The sequence below is a fragment of the Anomaloglossus baeobatrachus genome, chromosome 2, assembly GCF_048569485.1.
Source record: "Anomaloglossus baeobatrachus isolate aAnoBae1 chromosome 2, aAnoBae1.hap1, whole genome shotgun sequence".
Classification (NCBI taxonomy): Eukaryota; Metazoa; Chordata; class Amphibia; order Anura; family Aromobatidae; genus Anomaloglossus; species Anomaloglossus baeobatrachus.
Genome location: NC_134354.1, coordinates 276,723,537 through 276,743,266, shown reverse-complemented (window position 1 = coordinate 276,743,266; position 19,730 = coordinate 276,723,537). Strand labels below are relative to the sequence as shown.

Sequence of the window (19,730 nt, the reverse complement as noted above, 5' to 3'; positions counted from 1 at the left end):
TTGATGGCCTATCCTTAAGATAGGTCATCAATATCTGATCGGCTGGTGTCCAACACCCGGCACCCTCGCCGATCAGCTGCGCTCAGAGCTGGTGGCAGCAGCAGGCAACCGGAAATGCTCAGTTCTGTAGCTGCCCCGTCAACTGATAACGGCTGCCGCCAGCTACTGCACATCAACCTTCCATTCAAATCAATAGGAGGCGAATGTGCAGTACCTGGCCGCGTCCACTATCAGAACACAGGGTAGATTCAGAACGGAGCATTTATTATGGATAATTACTGAAGAGCAAACTCACAGATAACTGGGACAGGCTGATCTCGGTGATCCAGTTTCAAAAATTTGGTTCTGGGACAGATTCTGGTCTCCATATAAGTCAATGGGGACTAGAATCTGGCGGTTATAAATGGTGGTTGAAAGGAGAGGGGGATGGGAGCAAGCGTGCTGTACTTACTCCTCTCTATGCTGACTGTAATGTTCTAATAGTCTGCTTCTGAAATGGTTAAACGTTTAGATAAAGGCAAACCCCAGATAAGCTTCTTCTTATCTAATCAGCGCTTCAGCATTCTGCTCCTGCATAATTAAATGCGTACAAACAGGATTAAGAAAGTGCAACTCACAAATAAGTTACTCCAATGGAGTAACCCTGTGAATCCCTGCACATGTGCACTGCAGTAATGGGGCGCGGCATCCATGTATTATGTGACCTGGGCAAGATGGTGGCCGCCATCGGTATTGCTGCACCACAGGACGGCATAAGGCTATGCGCGCACTAGGCCGTTTTACCTGCGGATTTACCCGCGGATTTGCTGCGGAAATTTCTTGAGAAATGTCTGCAATCTTTGTGCAACCAATCACAGGCGCCAGGACGACCGGTGGGTGAGGAAAGCAGAGCAACTGTCTGCGGGTCAGTATTGTGGTATAAATTAAATAAATAAAACAAATGCCATAGTATCCCCCCGTATGATACCCAGCACAGATAAAGCCCACAGCTACTGGCTGCAGCCCTGCACTTATCTTGGCTGTGTATCAAAATTAGTGGAACCGCATGCGGCTATTTAAATAAATAATTTAAAAAAATGGTGTGTAGTCCCCATCAATTTTGATACCCAGCAATGATAAAGTCCAACAGTTGGGGGCTGGCATTCTCAGCCTGATGTGTCTCATGGTTATTGGGACCCCCCAGGCTAAAAACAGCAGCCTACAACTCCCCCGGAATTGTCACATCCATTAGATTCGAAAAGCCCAGCCCTTTACCCTGCTCTTCCCGATTGCCCTGGTGCGGTAGCAGTTGGGGTAAAATAAGAGCTTAATAACAGCCTACAGCTGTCACTAAGCTCTAGATTAGTAATGGCAGGCATTTATGACACCCCCATCACTAATCTGTAAATGAAAGTAAATAAACACAAACACCGATAAAATCCTTTATTTGGAATAAAAGACTAAAAAACCCCACCCTCTTTAACCACTTTATTACCCCCAAAACACCCCTGCAGGTCCAACATAATTCACACGAGGTCCCAGGACGAATCAACTGTGCTATATCTGAACCTTACAGCATGCAATCATGGAACATGACTGCCTGCTGTGAGCTCCAGAAAATGAATTAGCTGCAGTCACAGCTGGAGTCCTCCATCTGTGACCGCACTCCCCTCCCCCCAGCCGCCAATGTCAGTGTTAAAGGGCTGTCGGGGTGCGGGGCATGGCCATGCACTTTAAGCCAAAGTGCTTCAGGTCACCAGAGGTCACACTGTGGGAACTTGGGTATGACCTCTGGTGAACTGAGTGATGTCACTGCTGCCAGCCGGTTCCCCTTGTCAGTGTTTTCCAGAGCCTGAAGAGATCGTACATGTTTTCAGTCTCTCCAGGCTTGGATGTAGCAGAGCCAGGACCATTGTTGGACATTGTGTGGATTACGGTGGAGCTTCTAGTCTTTTTGGGGTTAATAAAGTGGGGGAAAGAGGGTGCAGTATTTTATTTCAAATAAAGGTTTTTTCACTGTGTTTGTGCTTACTTCTTTTTACTTATAGTATTAGTGATGGGGGAGCCTCATAGACCTCTACCCAACACTAATTCTAGGCTTGATGACAGTTGTGCACTGTCATTAACCCTTATTACCCCTATTGCCCCGGCATCAAGGCAATCGGGAAGAGCCAGGTAAAGAGTCAGGCTTGTCGCATCTAGGCCGTTTTTGAAATGATTTATTTAAATAATTAAAAAAAATCTGCATGCGGTTCCTCTTATTTTGATACACAGACAAGATAAGCGCAGGGCTGGGGGCTGCAGCCTGTAGCCATGGGCTTTATCTGTGCTGAGTATCATAATACAAAAATACAGAGGGACCCTACACCAATTGTTTTATTTATTTATTTTTACACAGTGATACTGACCCACAAACAATGCCTGTGATTGCTTCTAGTCAGACGCTGTCACGCATGCTGGGGGCGCGTCTGACTGCAACCAATCACAGATGCCAAGACAGCCGGTGGGTGGGAAAAGCAGTGCATATGGATAAGCAATGATGAGAGGCCCAGGAAGTGAAGAGGCCGCTGGAGCAGTGTACAGCCGTGCGAGAGCAGTGTACAGCCACGCTGGAGCCTTCTTAAGTATGAAGCGCTAACTTCATTCTTATTTTCTTTATTATTCCCTTTTTTTTTTTCTTATTTCCCCAGTGCTGGATGAATATCTGGAATCCGGGCTTGGGTCCGGCACCCATGCACCTTTGAAACCGTGTGGATCCGGCCATTTACAGACGTGTCTGCCCATAACTATAGATGATGAGATAACAAAAACAGAAAAAAAAATCATTGCATATACTCTATATGTCTCTGCTCATCATAGAATGCTGATTCTAATACTGTGTCCTAGCAGTGCATTGGAAAAATAAGACCTGAGTTGAAAAGCAGGTGTAATAAATTCTCAGCAGGAATTTGAAATACAACATTCAGCAACACACAACAGCTAAAAAATAACCCATTTTTATTCCATCATGCTAAAACATTTTTCTAAATAGAGGATGATATCCACTTAAAAAATGAATCCACCTTTATTCTATAAAGTAAAAAATAAATACAAAAATGTTGACCAATTCCATTTAAAAATAGGACATACTGTAAGGGATAATGCTGCTTTCACACATCCGGTTTTAGCAGTGCGGCTAAATCCAGCTCTAAAACCTATGCAACGGATGTGGCGAAAAAAACGCATCCTTTGCATAAGTTTTTACATACGGCCCGTCCGTTTTTGCCGGTTGCGGCACGCTACTGAGCATGCGCAGTGCGAAAAAATGCATGCGGCGGCGGATGCGTTTTTTGCCGCATGGTGCCGCATCCGGCGTCCATAGGCATGCATTGGAAAAAGCGCCACGTTGGCCGGATGCGGCGCAATGTGTTTTTTTTTCGCCGGACAAAAAACGTGCCAGGCAACGTTCCAGCTGGCCACCGCATGGGCTAAATATGCCGCATCCGGCAAAAACCGGACCGAACGCAAGGCCATGCGGCACAATCCGGCACTAATGAAAGTCTATGCAGAAAAAACGCAACCGGCGGCAAAAAAAACGGTTGTGCTTTTTTTGCAATGAGCCGGATTGTGCCGCACAGCAAAAACTGGATGTGTGAAAGCAGCCTAAATGTCACACATTATAAACCTGTGCAATGGTTCTTAAAGGGGTGCTCCAAAGTCAAGAAAAATTTCATTCTAAATCCCTATTTAGTGCAATATTCTAAGCTATTTTCTAATATACTTGTATTAAAAATTCCATACTGTTAAGTAACTACTCTAACTGGTATTCTATTATATTTTCTATTTTCTGTGTGATGACGCTGCTATATTCAAACCAACCATCATCAGAGCAGAAGCAAGGGCTGCGATCACTGCCACAACCCATGCCCCCTCCCTCAAACAAAGCATCATCAGTAGCGCTTATTTCAGTGGCTCGGTTAGCCCCTGCCTGGTCACTGCTGTGTCAATCCCTGCGAGCTGTGCACTGTGCGATCTGAACGGTTACCGTGGCCACTATGTTGTCAGTAGTAATCAGCTGACAACAGAGAGGTTTCAATACTCAGCTCCGCATCTTGGAGACTAGTACCGCCTTGCTAGTGATGTTACTGGTCTGCTACATACTGTGTATTGACACCACTATGACACAGTGCACAGTTCGCAGGAAGGGACACAGCAGAGACAAGCACATTCCATGAAGCAAGCGTCACTGATGACTCTTCATTGACCATAGCCTCTGCCCCTGCTCTGATGATGCGTCATTTGAGTATCCCAGCATGCATTGGGATTTTCAAAAAAAGCGTCATCACACAGGAAAGATGGGACAAAAATAGAATTTCAGTGACATAGTGCAGTTAGGCAATGGTAAGGAAGTTAATACAATTATATAAAAAAACAGCTTAGATTACAGCACAAATTGTCTCTTCAAGGAGGAAGGAGACGAACTCTAGTGCCACCTATTGGAAGTAGCAATCCTAAAAGCCAAAAGTGGACCTTTAACAAGCCTTTTTATATGACCTAGGATTTATGCCAGATCAGAACCTCAATTTGCAGACACGGTGTTTTGGAATGATTGTCCCTCATCAGTGCAAAATATGAGATCTGATCTGGCTGAATGAGAAGCTCTACTGGGATCTAAGGGGAAAACTTTTCTCCTTGCGAATTCTGACAAACCAATCTGGCTGTCAGTGGTGAGGAGACTTGTAGCTGCAATGCTCCTCTGGGTATAATTCAAATTGTCTCTTCAGGGAGGAAGGAGATGAACTCTAGTGCCACCTATAGGAAGTAGAAATTCTAAAAGTCAAAAGTGGCCCTTCAACGAGCCTTTTGATATCACCTAGGAGGCTCATTAAAGGGCCACTTTTGACTTTTAGGATTGCTACTTCCAATAGGTGGCATTAGAGTTTGTCTCCTTTCTTCCTGAAGAGACAATTTGAATATTACCCAGCATTGCAGCTGTAAGACTCCTCACCACTGACAGCCAGATTGGTTTCTCAGTCTCCGCAAGGAGAAAAGTTTTTCCCTTAGATTACAGCACTAAATTTGTAGACTATGAGCCCTCGTGGGCAGGGTCTTCTCCTCCTGTACCTAAAAGTGCCTTGCATTTTTCATGATTTTCATGTAAAGCGCCATGGAATGAATGGAACAATAATAATAATATTAATAATAATATTAATAATAATAATAATAATATAATAATAAATAGGTAGGGATTTAGAATAAAATTTGGTTTGACTTCGGACCACATCTTTAACCATTGCAATATTGCAAAGGTTGAAAGAGAATCACAGTTATCTCTTATAGAATGTCCTGCTGTTTTAAATGGATGTGCTCCTCATTTTTGTATTTTTTAACATGCTAAAATAAAGATAGATCCATTTTTTTAGCTGTTGGCAGTGAGCTGAATTCCAGTTTTCCGTTTGCTGTCGAGGGCACTCTTAAGCGGGCTTTACACGCAACGACATCGCTAGCAAGATGTCGTTTGGGTCACGGAATTCGTGACACACACTCGTTAGTGACGTTGTTGCGTGTGAAACGCACGAACGACCATTAACGATCAAAATTACTCACCTAATCGTTGATCGTTGACAGGTCGTTCTAATCCCAAACATCGTTGCTGTTTCAGGACGCAGGTTGTTCGTCGTTCCTGCAGCAGCACACATCGCTATGTGTGACACCGCAGGAATGAGGAACATCACCGTACCTGTGACCGCCCGCAATGAGGGAGGAAGGAGGTGGGCGGGATGGTTGGCACGCTCATCCCCGCCCCTCTGCTTCTATTGGGCGGCCGCTTAGTGACGCCGCTGTGATGCCGAATGAACCACCCCCTTAGAAAGGGGCTAGGCAGGTAAGTATGTGTGATGGGTGTTAGCGATGTTGTGCGCCACGGGCAGCGATTTGCCCGTGACACACAACCAACGAGGGCGGGTGCTTTCACCAGCGACATCGCTAGCGATATCGCTGTGTGTAAAGTGGCCTTTAGGACTGTGGAGTACGATATGCAAGGACTCTAAAAACATTTTTATGTCTTATAGTCTGAAAAATATGGCTTTTCTTTCAATTGAAGAAAATATATTATTTTCTTTAATCTGACTTTTGCTCACTCTCATCAATGTAGCTCAGATATGTAACTTAATGTTTTATATTTTGAAAAATCTTTTAAATTGATTCAATGTAAACACCCTAATGACCGGGCCATTTTTTGCAATTCTGACCAGTGTCACTTTGACAGGTTATAACTCTGGAACGCTTCAACGGATCCTGGCGATTCTGAGATTGTTTTTTCGTGACATATTGTACTTTATGTCAGTGGTAAATTTAAACCGATAATTTTTGCGTTTATTTGTGAAAATTTAGGAAATTTTGCAAAAATTTTGAAAATTTCGCAATTTTCAAACTTTGAAAATTTATGCCCATAAATCTGAGAGATATGTCACACAAAATAGTTGCGAAATAACATTTCCCACTTGTCTACTTTACATCAGCGCAATTTTCGAAACAAAATTTTTTTTCGTTAGGAAGTTAGAAGGGGTCAAAGGTCATCAGCGATTTCTCATTTTTCCAACAAAATTTAGAAAATAATTTTTTTAGGGACCACATCACATTTGAAGTGACTTTGAGAGACCTAGGTGACAGAAAATACCCAAAAGTGACCCCATTCTAAAAACTGCACCCCTCACTCTGCTCAAAACCACATCCAAGAAGTTTATTAACCCTTTAGGTGCTTCACAGGAACCAAAGCAATGTGGAAGGAAAAAATGAAAATTTTACTTTTTAACACAAAAATGTTACTTTAGCCATAAAATTTTCATTTTCACAAGGGAGAAAAGAGAAAGTGCACCCTACAATTTATTGTGCATTTTCTCCTGAGTACGCTGATACCTCATATGTGGTAAAAATCAATTGTTTGGGCGCACAGCGGAGCTCGGAAGGGAAGGAGCGCCATTTGAATTTTTGAACGCAAAATTAGCTGCACTCATTAGCGGACGCCATGTCGGGTTTGAAGACCCCCTGAGGTGCCTAAACAATGGAGCTCCCCCACAAGTGACCCCATTTTGGAAACTAGAGCCCTCAAATAATGTTTCAAGATGTTTGGTGAGCACTTTAAACACCTGGGGGCTTCACAGAAGTTTATAACGTTGAGCTGTGAAAAGAAATTTTTTTTTTACCACAAAACGGTTGCTTCAACTAGGTAGCTTTTTTTTCCACAAGGGTATCAGGAAAAAATGCACCATAAAATGTATTGTGCATTTTCTCCTGAGTACGCAGATACCTCATATGTGGTGGAAATCAAATGTTTGGACACACGGCAGTGCTCGGAAGGCAAGGAGCGCCATTTGAATTTTTGAGTGCAAAATTAGCTGCACTCATTAGCGGACGACATGTCGGGTTTGAAGACCCCCTGAGGTGCCTAAACAATGGTGCTCCCCCACAAGTGACCCCATTTTGGAAACTAGAGCCCTCAAATAATTTTTCTAGATGTTTGGTGAGCACTTGGAACACCTGGGGGCTTCACAGAAGTTTATAACGTTGAGCTGTGAAAAGAATTTTTTTTTTTTACCACAAAACGGTTGCTTGAACTAGGTAGCTTTTTTTGCCACAAGGGTATCAGGAAAAAATGCACCATAAAATGTATTGTGCATTTTCTCCTGAGTACGCAGATACCTCATATGTGGAGGAAATCAAATGTTTGGACACACGGCAGTGCTCGGAAGGCAAGGAGCACCATTTGAATTTTTGAGTGCAAAATTAGCTGCACTCATTAGCGGACGCCATGTCGGGTTTGAAGACCCCCTGAGGTGCCTAAACAATGGAGCTCCCCCACGAGTGACCCCATTTTGGAAACTAGAGCCCTCAAATAATTTTTCTAGATGTTTGGTGAGCACTTGGAACACCTGGGAGCTTCACAGAAGTTTATAACGTTGAGCTGTGAAAAGAATTTTTTTTTTTTTTTACCACAAAACGGTTGCTTCAACTAGGTAGCTTTTTTTTCCACAAGGGTATCAGGAAAAAATGCACCATAAAATGTATTGTGCATTTTCTCCTGAGTACGCAGATACCTCATATGTGGTGGAAATCAAATGTTTGGACACACGGCAGTGCTCAGAAGGCAAGGAGCGCCATTTGAATTTTTGAGTGCAAAATTAGCTGCACTCATTAGCGGACGCCATGTCGGGTTTGAAGACCCCCTGAGGTGCCTAAACAATGGAGCTCCCCCACAAGTGACCCCATTTTGGAAACTAGAGCCCTCAAATATTTTTTCTACATGTTTGGTGAGCACTTTGAACACCTGGGGGCTTCACAGAAGTTTATAACGTTGAGCTATGAAAAGAAAAAAAAATTTTTTTACCACAAAACTGTTGCTTCAACTAGGTAGCTTTTTTTTCACAAGGGTATCAGCAAAAAATTCACCATAAAATTTATAGTGCATTTTTTCCTGAGTACGCAGATACCTCATATGTGGTGGAAAGTAATTGTTTGGGCGCATGGCGGGGCTCAGAAGAGAAGGAGCGCCATTTGACAGCAAAATTGGTTGGAATCATTAGCGGACGCCATGTCACGTTTTGGAGACCCCCTATGGTGCCTAAACAGTGGAGCTCCCCCACAAGTGACCCCATTTTGGAAACTAGACCCCTCAAGGAGTTTATCTAGATGTTTAGCGAGCCCCAAGGGGCTCCACAGAAGTTGATAATGTTGAGCCATGAATACAATTTTTTTTTTTCACCACAAAACTGTCACTTGAACCAGGTAGCTTTTTTTTCCACAAGGGTATCTGGAAAAAATGCACCATAAAACGTATTGTGCAATTTCTCCTGAGTACGCAGATACCTCATATGTGGTGGAAAGTAATTGTTTGGGCGCATGGCGGGGCTCAGAAGAGAAGGAGCGCCATTTGACAGCAAAATTGGTTGGAATCATTAGCGGACGCCATGTCACGTTTGGAGACCCCCTATGGTGCCTAAACAGTGGAGCTCCCCCACAAATTACCCCATTTCGGAACTAGACCCCTCAAGGAATTTATCTAGATGTTTGGGGAGCCCCTTGTATCCCCAGGGGCTCCACAGAAGTTGATAACGTTGAACCGTGAAAATTATTTTTTTTTAACCACAACATTTTTGTATCAGCCAGGTAGCTTTTTTTTTTTTACAACGGTATCAGGAAAAAATGCACCATAAAACGTATTGTGCAATTTTTCCTGAGTACGCAGATACCTCATATGTGGTGGAAAGTAATTGTTTGGGCGCATGGTGGGGCTCAGAAGAGAAGGAACGCCATTTGACTTGTCAAACGCACAGACGCAGTGCACTGATCGGCCGCTGCAGGACGCACGGTCGGATGAGATACAAAAAGCGTTGTGGATACGGAAAAAAAAAAGGTTACGCCAAAAATTGAGCAGGGATGCAGATCCGTTATGTGCATCCCTGATCAGTGCTTGGCGGGACGCACGGACGGATGCGATACAAAAAGCATCGCAAATACGGAAAAAAGTCACGCCAAAAATTGAGCAGGGATGCCGATCCGTTATGTGCATCCCTGATCAGCGCATGGCGGGACACACGGACGGATGCGATACAAAAAGCATCGCAAATACGGAAAAAAGTCACGCCAAAAATTGAGCAGGGATGCCGATCCGTTATGTGCATCCCTGATCAGCGCTTGGCGGGACGCACGGGCGGATGTGATACAAAAAGCATCGCAAATACGGAAAAAAGTCACGCCAAAAATTGAGCAGGGATGCCGATCCGTTATGTGCATCCCTGATCAGCGCACGGCGGGACGCACGGACGGATGCGATACAAAAAGCGTCACGGATACAGAAAAAGTCACGACAAAAATTGAGCAGGGATGCAGATCCGCTATCTGCATCCCTGATCAGCGCTCGGCGAGACGCACGGACGGATGCGATACAAAAAGCGTCGCGGATACAGAAAAAAGTCACGCCAAAAATTGAGCAGGGATGCAGATCCGCTATCTGCATCCCTGATCAGCGCTCAGCGAGACGCACGGATGGATGCGATACAAAAAGCGTCGGGATACAGAAAAGAGTCACGCCAAAAATTGAACAGGGATGCAGATCCGTTATCTGCATCCATGATCAGCGCTTGGCGGGACGCACGGACAGATGCGATACAAATAGCGTCGGGGATACGAAAAAAAGTCACGCCAAAAATTGAGCAGGGATGCAGATCCGTTATCTGCATCCCTGATCAGCACTTGGCGGGACGCACGGACAGATGAGATACAAAAAGCGTCGGGGATACGGAAAAAAAGTCACGCCAAAAATTGAGCAGGGATGCAGATACGTTATCTGCATCCCTGATCAGCAATTGGCGGGACGCACGGACAGATGCGATACAAAACGCGTTGGGAATACGGAAAAAAAAAAAGTCACGCCAAAAATTGACCACGGATGCAGATCCGTTATCTGCATCCGTGATCAGTGCTCGGCGGGACGCACGGACACATGAGGTGTAAAAATGGACAGGATACAGGGAAAAAAAAAAAGTTATACTCACAGTACCCAGAGGAGTAGCAGGAGGTACAGAATGCAAGCGAGATAGACATCTGTACAGGAGCCGCAGGCAGGACGTTGGACAGATCAGCAGAAGACCCAGGAAGAAGGACCCAGAGATGGAGGCAGATGTGATCGGGCCAGTGAAGAAATCGGACGACCCGGTGAAGGCAGGTAAGAGGACATCAAGGGGAGAGGGGAGGGGGAGAGCAGAGGGGAGGGGGAGAGCAGAGGGGGGGGGCGGGAGAGCAGAGGGGGATACCGGAGAAGCAAGGAAAGAAGGAAGGAAGGAAGGAAGCAGAATAGAGATGACAGAGGAGGCAGGCAGATCGCAGGGGGAGCAGATCGGGATGTCGGGGGACAGATCGGGACGTGGGGGGGCAGATCGGGGGGGGCACGGGCCATAACGAGAGCGCGCAGGGGCCATAACGGGAGCGCGCAGGGGCCATAACGGGAGCGCGCACGGGCTGGAAGAAGAGTGCAATACTCACGTGGAGCAGGCAAGAAGACGGTGACATTAGCGGCAGCAGCGGTGGCGTGGTACCACAAGTACCAGCCACTCCACGCTGCAGACATGCTGGGGGAGGCTCCCCAGACCAGCACAGGCCTGCGGAGGGCGGCCACCTGCAGATCAGACCGCCCCACTGCACACTAATTGGAGCGATTGCGCGTCATAGCACGATCGCTCCAATCAGTGCTGCAGGGGCTGGGGGCGGCATGTTTGAGATCCACCTATGATCTGCTGTAGCTGCTACAATAGATCATAGCAGGATCTCATAGTATCGCACTAATTCGGGCATTATTTTTGCCGAAATCAGTGCGAATGTTGTGGTTGGCAGTTCAGATTTGAACAGCCAATCACAACGATCGTCGATGGGCGGTGACGATGCCACCCCCCCTGGGGTCAAGCAAAGGTCCCCTGCTGTAAAAAACAGCAGGGGACATTATTTGAAAGCCGTTGCTATGGCCACGGCAATCAAATGAAGTTTAGGCAGTAAAATTACGTCCCTGGTCGTTAAGTCACGTTAAAATAGGACGTAATTTTACTGCCCGCGGTCGTGAAGGGGTTAAAGGCTTACTGTAAACAATTTTAATCACAGCTCAATGGCTTAAAATCCTAAAATAAATAAACTTGTGAAATGCAATTCATTTTCAAAAGCGTTGGCTGCTCCAGATATTGCCCTTGAAAATCTGCACATCAGACACTTTCATTTACCTTATGTCAGGTTGCACATGCTCAATAGACACCTGCTACTATTCCAGAAGTCTTTTTGTGCAATGAGACAATGCATACAAGTTTTCCCGCCAATAACAAATCACAGCGTAGATTGGTGGAGTAGCTAATGTCATCTGTGCACATGTGACAGCTGGGTGCTTGTGGGAAATGTAGTTTACAGTGGACACATGGTCAGCACTGAAGAACTGCCCACTTCACACTCTGGAAGCCAGAAGTAGGAGTCAGATAGAGGAGTAACAATGTAATCAATGAGGAACTGAGGTCATAACTTGTGTACTTTAGAGAGGTTATTCAACAGCAGAGAGTTTGAAAAAGAAAAAATAGTTTATGGCGGAACGCCTTTAATCACTGAATTCCTCACCTTTTCTTGTCACCACTTTTAATCACAAGTATAGTGAGGTGCGTGATTGGGCTTTCTTCTCACATCTATGGCTGATCCTCCCCAATGATCCTGTAGAGAAAAAAAAAAAGATCTAATCAATAACTAGATATACCATTTGAAATGTTTGCAAATGAGTATAGAACAAAATAAGTATATATGAGTTAAAGTTAATAAACTGTATTGTACAATTCATGTGATAATCCTTCTCAATCTCTATGCTTCCCCACAGTAAAATAATAACTTCTATACTTACCTCCGGTGTTAGTGCCGTTCTGGCAGGGTTGGTAATGGCTCTCCCAAGGACCGTGTGACATAATTGCGGCCAATTAGGGCTGGCTACACTGTAGGCCGCTTTACACGCAACGACATCGCTAACACGAGATATCGCTGTGGTCACAGAATTCGTTAGCGATGTCGTTGCGTGTGACACCTACGAGTGACCGCTAACGATCAAAAATACTCACCTAATCGTTGACCGTTGACACGTCGTTCATTTTCAAAATATCGTTGCTGGTGGAGGGGCGGAGAGCAGCCGCATGAACGTCACTCCCACCTCGTTGCCGGAGGACGCAGGAACACTGTTGTTCGTCGTTCCCCGGGTGTCACACGTAGCGATGTGTGCTACCTCAGGAATGACGAACAACCTGCGTCCCAAACGAGCAACGATTTTTTGAAAATGAACGACGTGTCAACAATCAACAATTTGGTGAGTATTTGGGATCGTTAGCGGTCGCTCGTAAGTGTCACACGCAACGACGTCGCTAACGAGGCCGGATGTGCGTCACGAATTCCATGACCCCAGCGATATCTCGTTAGCAATGTCGTTGCGTATAAAGCGGTCTTAAGTCTAAGCATGGAAGCCAGCATGCACGAGAAAAGTCAGAGCTTAATTTCAACGCCACTGTCAGTGGAATTAATAAAAAGTGGAATGAAAAAAACTATTTACATTTTTCCTCTAAAATGTTGCTTTAGCCCCAATTTTTTCACATTTACAAGGGACAACATGACAATATGTGGTCAGAAACCTCTGTTTGGAAAAACATCCGGGCTCGGAATTGAGGGATCATCATTTGAATTTCGGACCACAAATTTGTCTGAAATAGATTACACAGACCATGTCTCATTTGCAGAGACCCTGATGTGCCTACACAGCAGAAACCCCCACAAGGGACCCCATTTTGGAATCTACACCTGTCAAGGATTCTATCCAGGGGTACAGTGAACATTTTGTACCCACAGGTATTATACAATGTTTGATCACATATCGTTGTCATAATGAAAATATTATTTTTTTCATGAAAATGTTGCTTTAAGGCTACTTTACACACTGCGATATCGGTCCCGATATCACTAGTGTGGGTACCCGTCCCCATCTGTTGCGCGACACGGGCAAATCGCTGCCCGTGCCGCACAACATCGCCCAGAGCCGTCACATATACTTACCTGTCCAGCGACGTCGCTGTGACCGGCGAACCGCCTCCTTTCTAAGGGGGCGGTCTGTGCGGCGTCACAGCGACGTCACTGAAGCGTCACTGAACCGCCGCCCAATAGCAGCGGAGGGGCGGAGCTGAGTGGGACGTAACATCCCACCCACCTCCTTCCTTCTGCATAGCAGCCGGGAGGCAGGTAAGGGGAGATTCCTCGTTCCTGCGGCGTCACACGCAGCGATGTGTGCTGCAGCAGGAACGAGGAACAACTTCGTTACTGCTGCAGTAACGATTTTTAAGAATGGACCCCCATGTCGCCGATTAGCGATTTTGCACGTTTTTGCAACGATGCAAAATCGCTTATCGGTGTCACACGCAACGGCATCGCTAATGCGGCCGGATATGCGTCACAAATTCCATGACCCCAACGACTCCGCATTAGCGATGTCGCAGCGTGTAAAGCCCCCTTTAGCCTCACATTTTGCACATTTGTAAGAGGTCACATGAAAAAGTGGAACCATGATTTTTTTAGCCACTTTCCTATGAGTGTGATGATATCCCACATGTAGTCAAAAATTCTATTTGGACACATAGCAGGGCTCGGAAGGGAAGATGGAACATTTGATATTTGGAATGTAAATTTTGCTAGAATAGATTGCTAACATATTTTGCAGAATCCCAGACGTACCAAAACAGCAGAAACCCCCAAGTAACCCCATTTTTGAAACTAGACACATCAAGGAATTCATCTAGGGGTGTATTGAGCATGTTGAACTTGAAGATGCTTCACAGAACTTTTTAAAATGTGGATGTGAAAAGGAAAATTACCATACATTTTATTTTCCTAAAATGTGGTTTTAGCCCCAAATTTGTAATTTTCGCAATAGATAAAAGGAGAACATGGATGCCATAATTTGTTATTTATTATTGTTTTATTTTCAAAGTATATATTTGCCTAGAATAGACTATGAATGCCATGAAGGATTTGCACCCCCCCTGACATAACAAAACAGCAGAAACCCCTTACAAGTGACCCTGTTTGAGAAAATAGACCCCTCGAGTAATTCATCTGTGGTGTACTGGGTATTTAGCTTAACCTACAGGTGATTCCCAAAACATTATAACATTTAGAAGTGAAACAAAAAAAATATCATTTATATGGGAGTAATAGGAGAAAATGGAAAGGACAACTTGTTATAAAATTTGCCTGTAGTCAATTTTAGTCTGTTCTATGGAATATGGGCCATTGTAATAGCACCACAGCATAAATTATGCATTTATTTTATAGGAAATTATTTTAAAAAGTATTTTTTGGGGAGGGCTTCTTTCCTTATGCCCTGGCTAAGCATGTTATGCTTCCTTCTCTTGACGATAATCACTTTAAACAGATATACACAGACACTGTAAATCGAGCTTACACATTAATGCATGCACCTTAAATTCTTACAGTAAATATCTTGAATGTTTTACAGAGCAGGGTTGTTGTGCTTTGGCTTCTGCTAGGACATTTTTAATTTTCTCTACTTGCCAAGGTCATACTGGTAAGATTGCTGAGTTTCTCAAGTATTTCACATACTTCTGTGTCATCAGCAATTTTCAGATACTTGCTTCCCATCCCCAAGGTTATTAATAAAATGATTACTACTTCATTAACACAGTAGTCAGTGCATTTCAGTCTTTGAAAATTAAATATAAAAAAGTCCTTGACCCAGATGGCAGTCATCCAAGTGTATAAAAGAAGTCAGGCCAAGAGATTAAACAGCAGGTATGCCTAAAGGACGCTTTACACGCTGCGATATCGGTACCAATATCGCTAGAGTGGGTACTCGCCCCCATCTGTTGTGCGACACGGGCAAATCGCTGCCCGTGCCGCACAACATCGCCCAGACCCGTCACACTACTTACCTGGCCGGCGACGCCGCTGTGACCGGCGAACCGCCTCCTTTCTAAGGGGGGCGGTTCGTTCAGCGTCACAGCGACGTCACAGCTGTGTCACTGAACCGCCGCCCAATAGAAGCGGAGGGGCGGAGATGAGCGGGACGTAACATCCCGCCCACCTCCTTCCTTCCGCATTGTGGCCGGGAGGCAGGTAAGGAGAGCTTCCTCGTTCCTGCGGCGTCACACGGAGCGATGTGTGCTGCCGCAGGAACGAGGAACAACTTCGTTACTGCTGCAGTAACAATTTTTGAGAATGGACCCCCATGTCTCCGATGAGAGATTTTGCACGTTTTTGCAACGATGCAAAATCGCTCATAGATGTCACACGCAATGGCATCGCTAATGCGGCCGGATGTGCGTCACCAATTCCGTGACCCCAACGACTTGGCATTAGCGATGTCGTAGCGTGTAAAGCCCCCTTTAGTGTCTGAGCTCAGTTTTTAACAAAATCACTAATGAACGTATACTTATACAGTGGGAAAAATAAGTATTTGATACACTGCGGATTTTCCAACTTTTCCCACCTACAAAGAATGGAGAGGTCTGTAATTTTTATCGTAGGTACACTTCAACTATGCCATACAGAATAAAGTAATCCAGAAAATCACATTGTATGATTTTTAGATAATTAATTTTTCATCTTATTGCATGAAATAAGTATTTGATCAGCTACCAACAGCAAGAATTCTGGCTCTCACAGCTGTTATTTTTTCTTTAACAAGCTCCTACTCTGTACTCATTACCTGTATTAATTGTACCTGTTTGAACTAATTCCCTGTGTAAAAGACACCTGTCCACACACTGAATCAATCATTCTCCAACCTCTACACCTGGAGTTGGGAACCTTTTATGCACCCCCGGGCAGATTCCTGGGGGCTGCAGTACTGGGGCCGCCGCTGGGGTCTTGTAGGCTACTGGCCCTTTAAATCACCACATGCGCCGCTGTCCAATGTCAGCGTGCTCAGTTGTGTGTGCCTGCCCCTCTGCTCTCCGGAGTGGTGTGACCGTCCCTCTGCCCTCGGAGCAATGTGCCCGCCCCTCGCTCTCCAGAGAAGTGTGCCCGCCCCTCTGCTCTCCGGAGCGGTGTGCCCGCCCCTCTGCCCTCGGAGCGGTGTGCCCGCCCCTCTGCCCTCGGAGCGGTGTGCCTGCCCCTCTGCTCTCCGGAGCGGTGTGCCCGCCCCTCTGCACTCGGAGCGGTGTGCCCTCCCCTCTGCCCTCGGAGAGGTGTGCCTGCCCCTCTGCTCTCCGGAGCGGTGTGCCCGCCACTCTTCCTTCCGGCGCTGTGTGTCCGGTGTCTGCACTCCGCGCCTGCCCTCTGTGCACTCTGTGCCCTGTCCAGTACATTGGGGCCTTCCAGTTCTGTGTACCACCCCCCAGAGCTGTGTGTAACGCTCAGTGCTGTGTACACTCCCCCTCACCCATGCTGTGTATTACCCCAGGTTTGTGTCCCCCTAGTGATGTCAGGGCTCTGCAAGTGCTGTGTACAGTCCCCCAGTGTTGTGCAACCCCCCATGCTGTGTGCCCTCCCAATGCTGATTATCACCCCAAGTGTTGTGTTCCCCCAGTGATGTCTGTGCTCTGAAAGTGCTATCCATGCCACCAGTCCCTCCAGGGATGTCTCTGCCCCCCAGTGATGTCTCTGCCCCCCTCCAGTGATGTCTCTGCCCCAGCCCCTCCAGTGATGTCTGTGCCCCAGCCCCTCTTGTGATGTGTATGCCCCAGCCCCTTTTGTGATGTGTGTGCCCCCAACCTCTCTTGTGATGTGTGTGCCCCAGCCCCTCTTGTGATGTCTGTGCCCCCAGCCCCTCTTGTGATGTCTGTGTCCCCAGCCCATCTTGTGTTGTGTATGCCCCCAGCCCCTCTTGTGATGTCTATGCCTCCCAGTAATGTCTGTGCTCCAAGCCCCTCTTGTGATGTCTGTGCCCCAAGCCCCTCTTGTGATGTCTGTGCCACCAGCCCCTCTTGTGATGTGTGTTCCCCAGCCCCTCTTGCATTATGTATGCGCCCCCAGCCCCTCTTGCGTTGTGTATGCCCCCCAGACCCTCCTGCGTTGTGTATGCCCCCCAGCCCCTCTTGCGTTGTGTATGCCCCTCAGCCCCTCTTGCATTCTGTATGCCCCCAGCATCTCCTGTGATGTGTATGCCCCTCTTGTGTTGTGTTTGCCTCTAGCGTCTCCTGTGATGTGTTTGCCTCCAGCATCTCCTGTGATGTGTTTTCCTCCAGCATCTCCTGTGATGTGTATGCCTCAGCGTCTCCAGTGATGTGTATGTCCCAGCATCTCCTGTGATGTGTATGCCCTAGCGTCTCCTGTGACTTATACATAACATTGGAGATGCTGGGGGAATATACATCACAGGGGACACTGAGGTCATACACAACACAGGAGGGGCTGGGGGCATATACATCATAGGAGGGGCTGGGTATTTACATTACAGGAGGGGCTGGGGGCATTTACATCACAGGAGGGGCTGGTGGCATATATATGTATATATATATATATGTATATACAGAAGTCCCAGTGTCTCCTATGTGATGTGTGTGCCTCCAGGATCTCCTGTGATGTATATATAGCATCTGTTATGTGATGTATATGATTTACCAATCTTATTATGCCAAAGAGTTGACTGCGCTCCAGACCGAGACAAACCTGGAAAAGCAGCTGTGAGAAGCAATATGATTAGTATCATCAAACATCACAGCCTCCCCAAAGAGAAGCAGCTCCAGCCACCACAGTAGGGGTGAGTTAATTAATTGTTTGACCAAATATAGCAGGGTTATTTTCACATTGATAATTTGGTGCGGCCCCCGAAGGTTGGTAGAAATTGCCAAATGGCCCCGGGCAGTAAAAAGGTTCCCCACCCCTGCTCTACACCATGGCCAAGACCAAAGAGCTGTGTAAGGAAACCAGGGACAAAATTGTAGGCCTGCACAATACTGGGATGGGCTACTGGACAGGAGCCAAGCAGCTTGGTGACAAGGCTACAATTGTTGGTGCAAATATTAGAAAATGGAAGAAACACAAGAAGACTGTAAATTTTATTTGGTCTGGGGTTCTATGCAAGATCTTGCCTCATGAGGTAAGGATGATTCTAAGAAAAGGCAGGAATCAGCCCAGAACCACACTGGAGGACCTGGTCAATAACTTCAGAGCTTTGACTACAATATTTAAGATGACTGTTAGTAACACACTACACCATCATGGATTAAAATCCTGCAGGGCATGCAATGTCCCCCTGCTCATGCCAGGACATGTCAGGGCCTGTTTGAAGTTCACCAATGGCCATCTGGATGATCCAGAGGAGACATGGGAGAAGATCATGTGGTCAGATGAGACCAAAATATTATTTTTTGTTATCACCTTCACTCACTGTGTTTGGTGGAACAATAATGAGTACAACCTCAAGAACACCATCCAAACTGTGAAGCATGGGTGGGGTAACATCATACTGTGGGGGTGCTTTTCTGCAAAGGGGACAAGACAACTGCCCCGTATTGAAGGGAGGATGGATGGGGTTATGTATTGTGAGATTTTGGCAGATAACCTCTTGCAACGTGACAATGACCTGAAACACACAGTCAGGGCAACTAAGGAGTAGAGATGAGCGAGCCTCTAGAGGCTCGAGTTTGGTTCGGTTTGTCGAACGGAGGCCGCGTTCGAGTTCGGTTTGGCAAACGGCTTGACGAACCTCTCGAGCCCCATTGAAACCAATGGCAGGCAAACACAAGCACATAAAAACACATTATAAATGTACACATACAGTTAATAAACATTGCCATAACACTTACAGGTCCCTGCGACGCGTCCTGCACTCTGTTTCCCATCACTTTTCCTTCCGATAATCGCTGCGTCCTCCCGGTAACCAGAACTGATGATAGGACCTTCCGTCACGTCAAAAAAGCATGTGACCAGTCACGTGTCTATTATCTCATTGGCTACAGACTGGTCACATGGCTAGACGTCATTGCTAGGTCCTGTCAGTGCATCTCTCCGGTACGCCGTGCTCGTTTGTGCATCCCCGTGTACCGGCGAGATGCTCTGGCACATGGTCGGCTCCCCGTTCTGCTTCCCCATTCCGTTATTCACCGGCTGCCACAGCCGGTCAATAACGGAGATCACCGTTGCTATAGCAACGCGCCTGTCAGCGGTGGCGTCACCGCTTACAGCACGCAGCTGCTGCTCACTCACTGAGTGATATAGACTGCACGAGAAGCAGCGTCTTCCCCCATGCAGTGCTGTCT

At 46.3% G+C, this 19,730-nt stretch overlaps 1 protein-coding gene across 2 annotated transcripts in view; it reads right to left on the bottom strand.

Annotated features, from left to right (window-relative positions):
- Window positions 1–19,730, bottom strand: part of SYT2 (synaptotagmin 2) — a 223,495-nt gene that overhangs the window by 111,825 nt on the left and 91,940 nt on the right. For both annotated transcript variants that reach the window (XM_075335816.1, XM_075335817.1), the window contains exon 2: window positions 12,106–12,195. The gene's annotated coding sequence lies outside the window, so the exon portion shown is untranslated. The remainder of the gene's footprint in view (window positions 1–12,105; window positions 12,196–19,730) is intronic.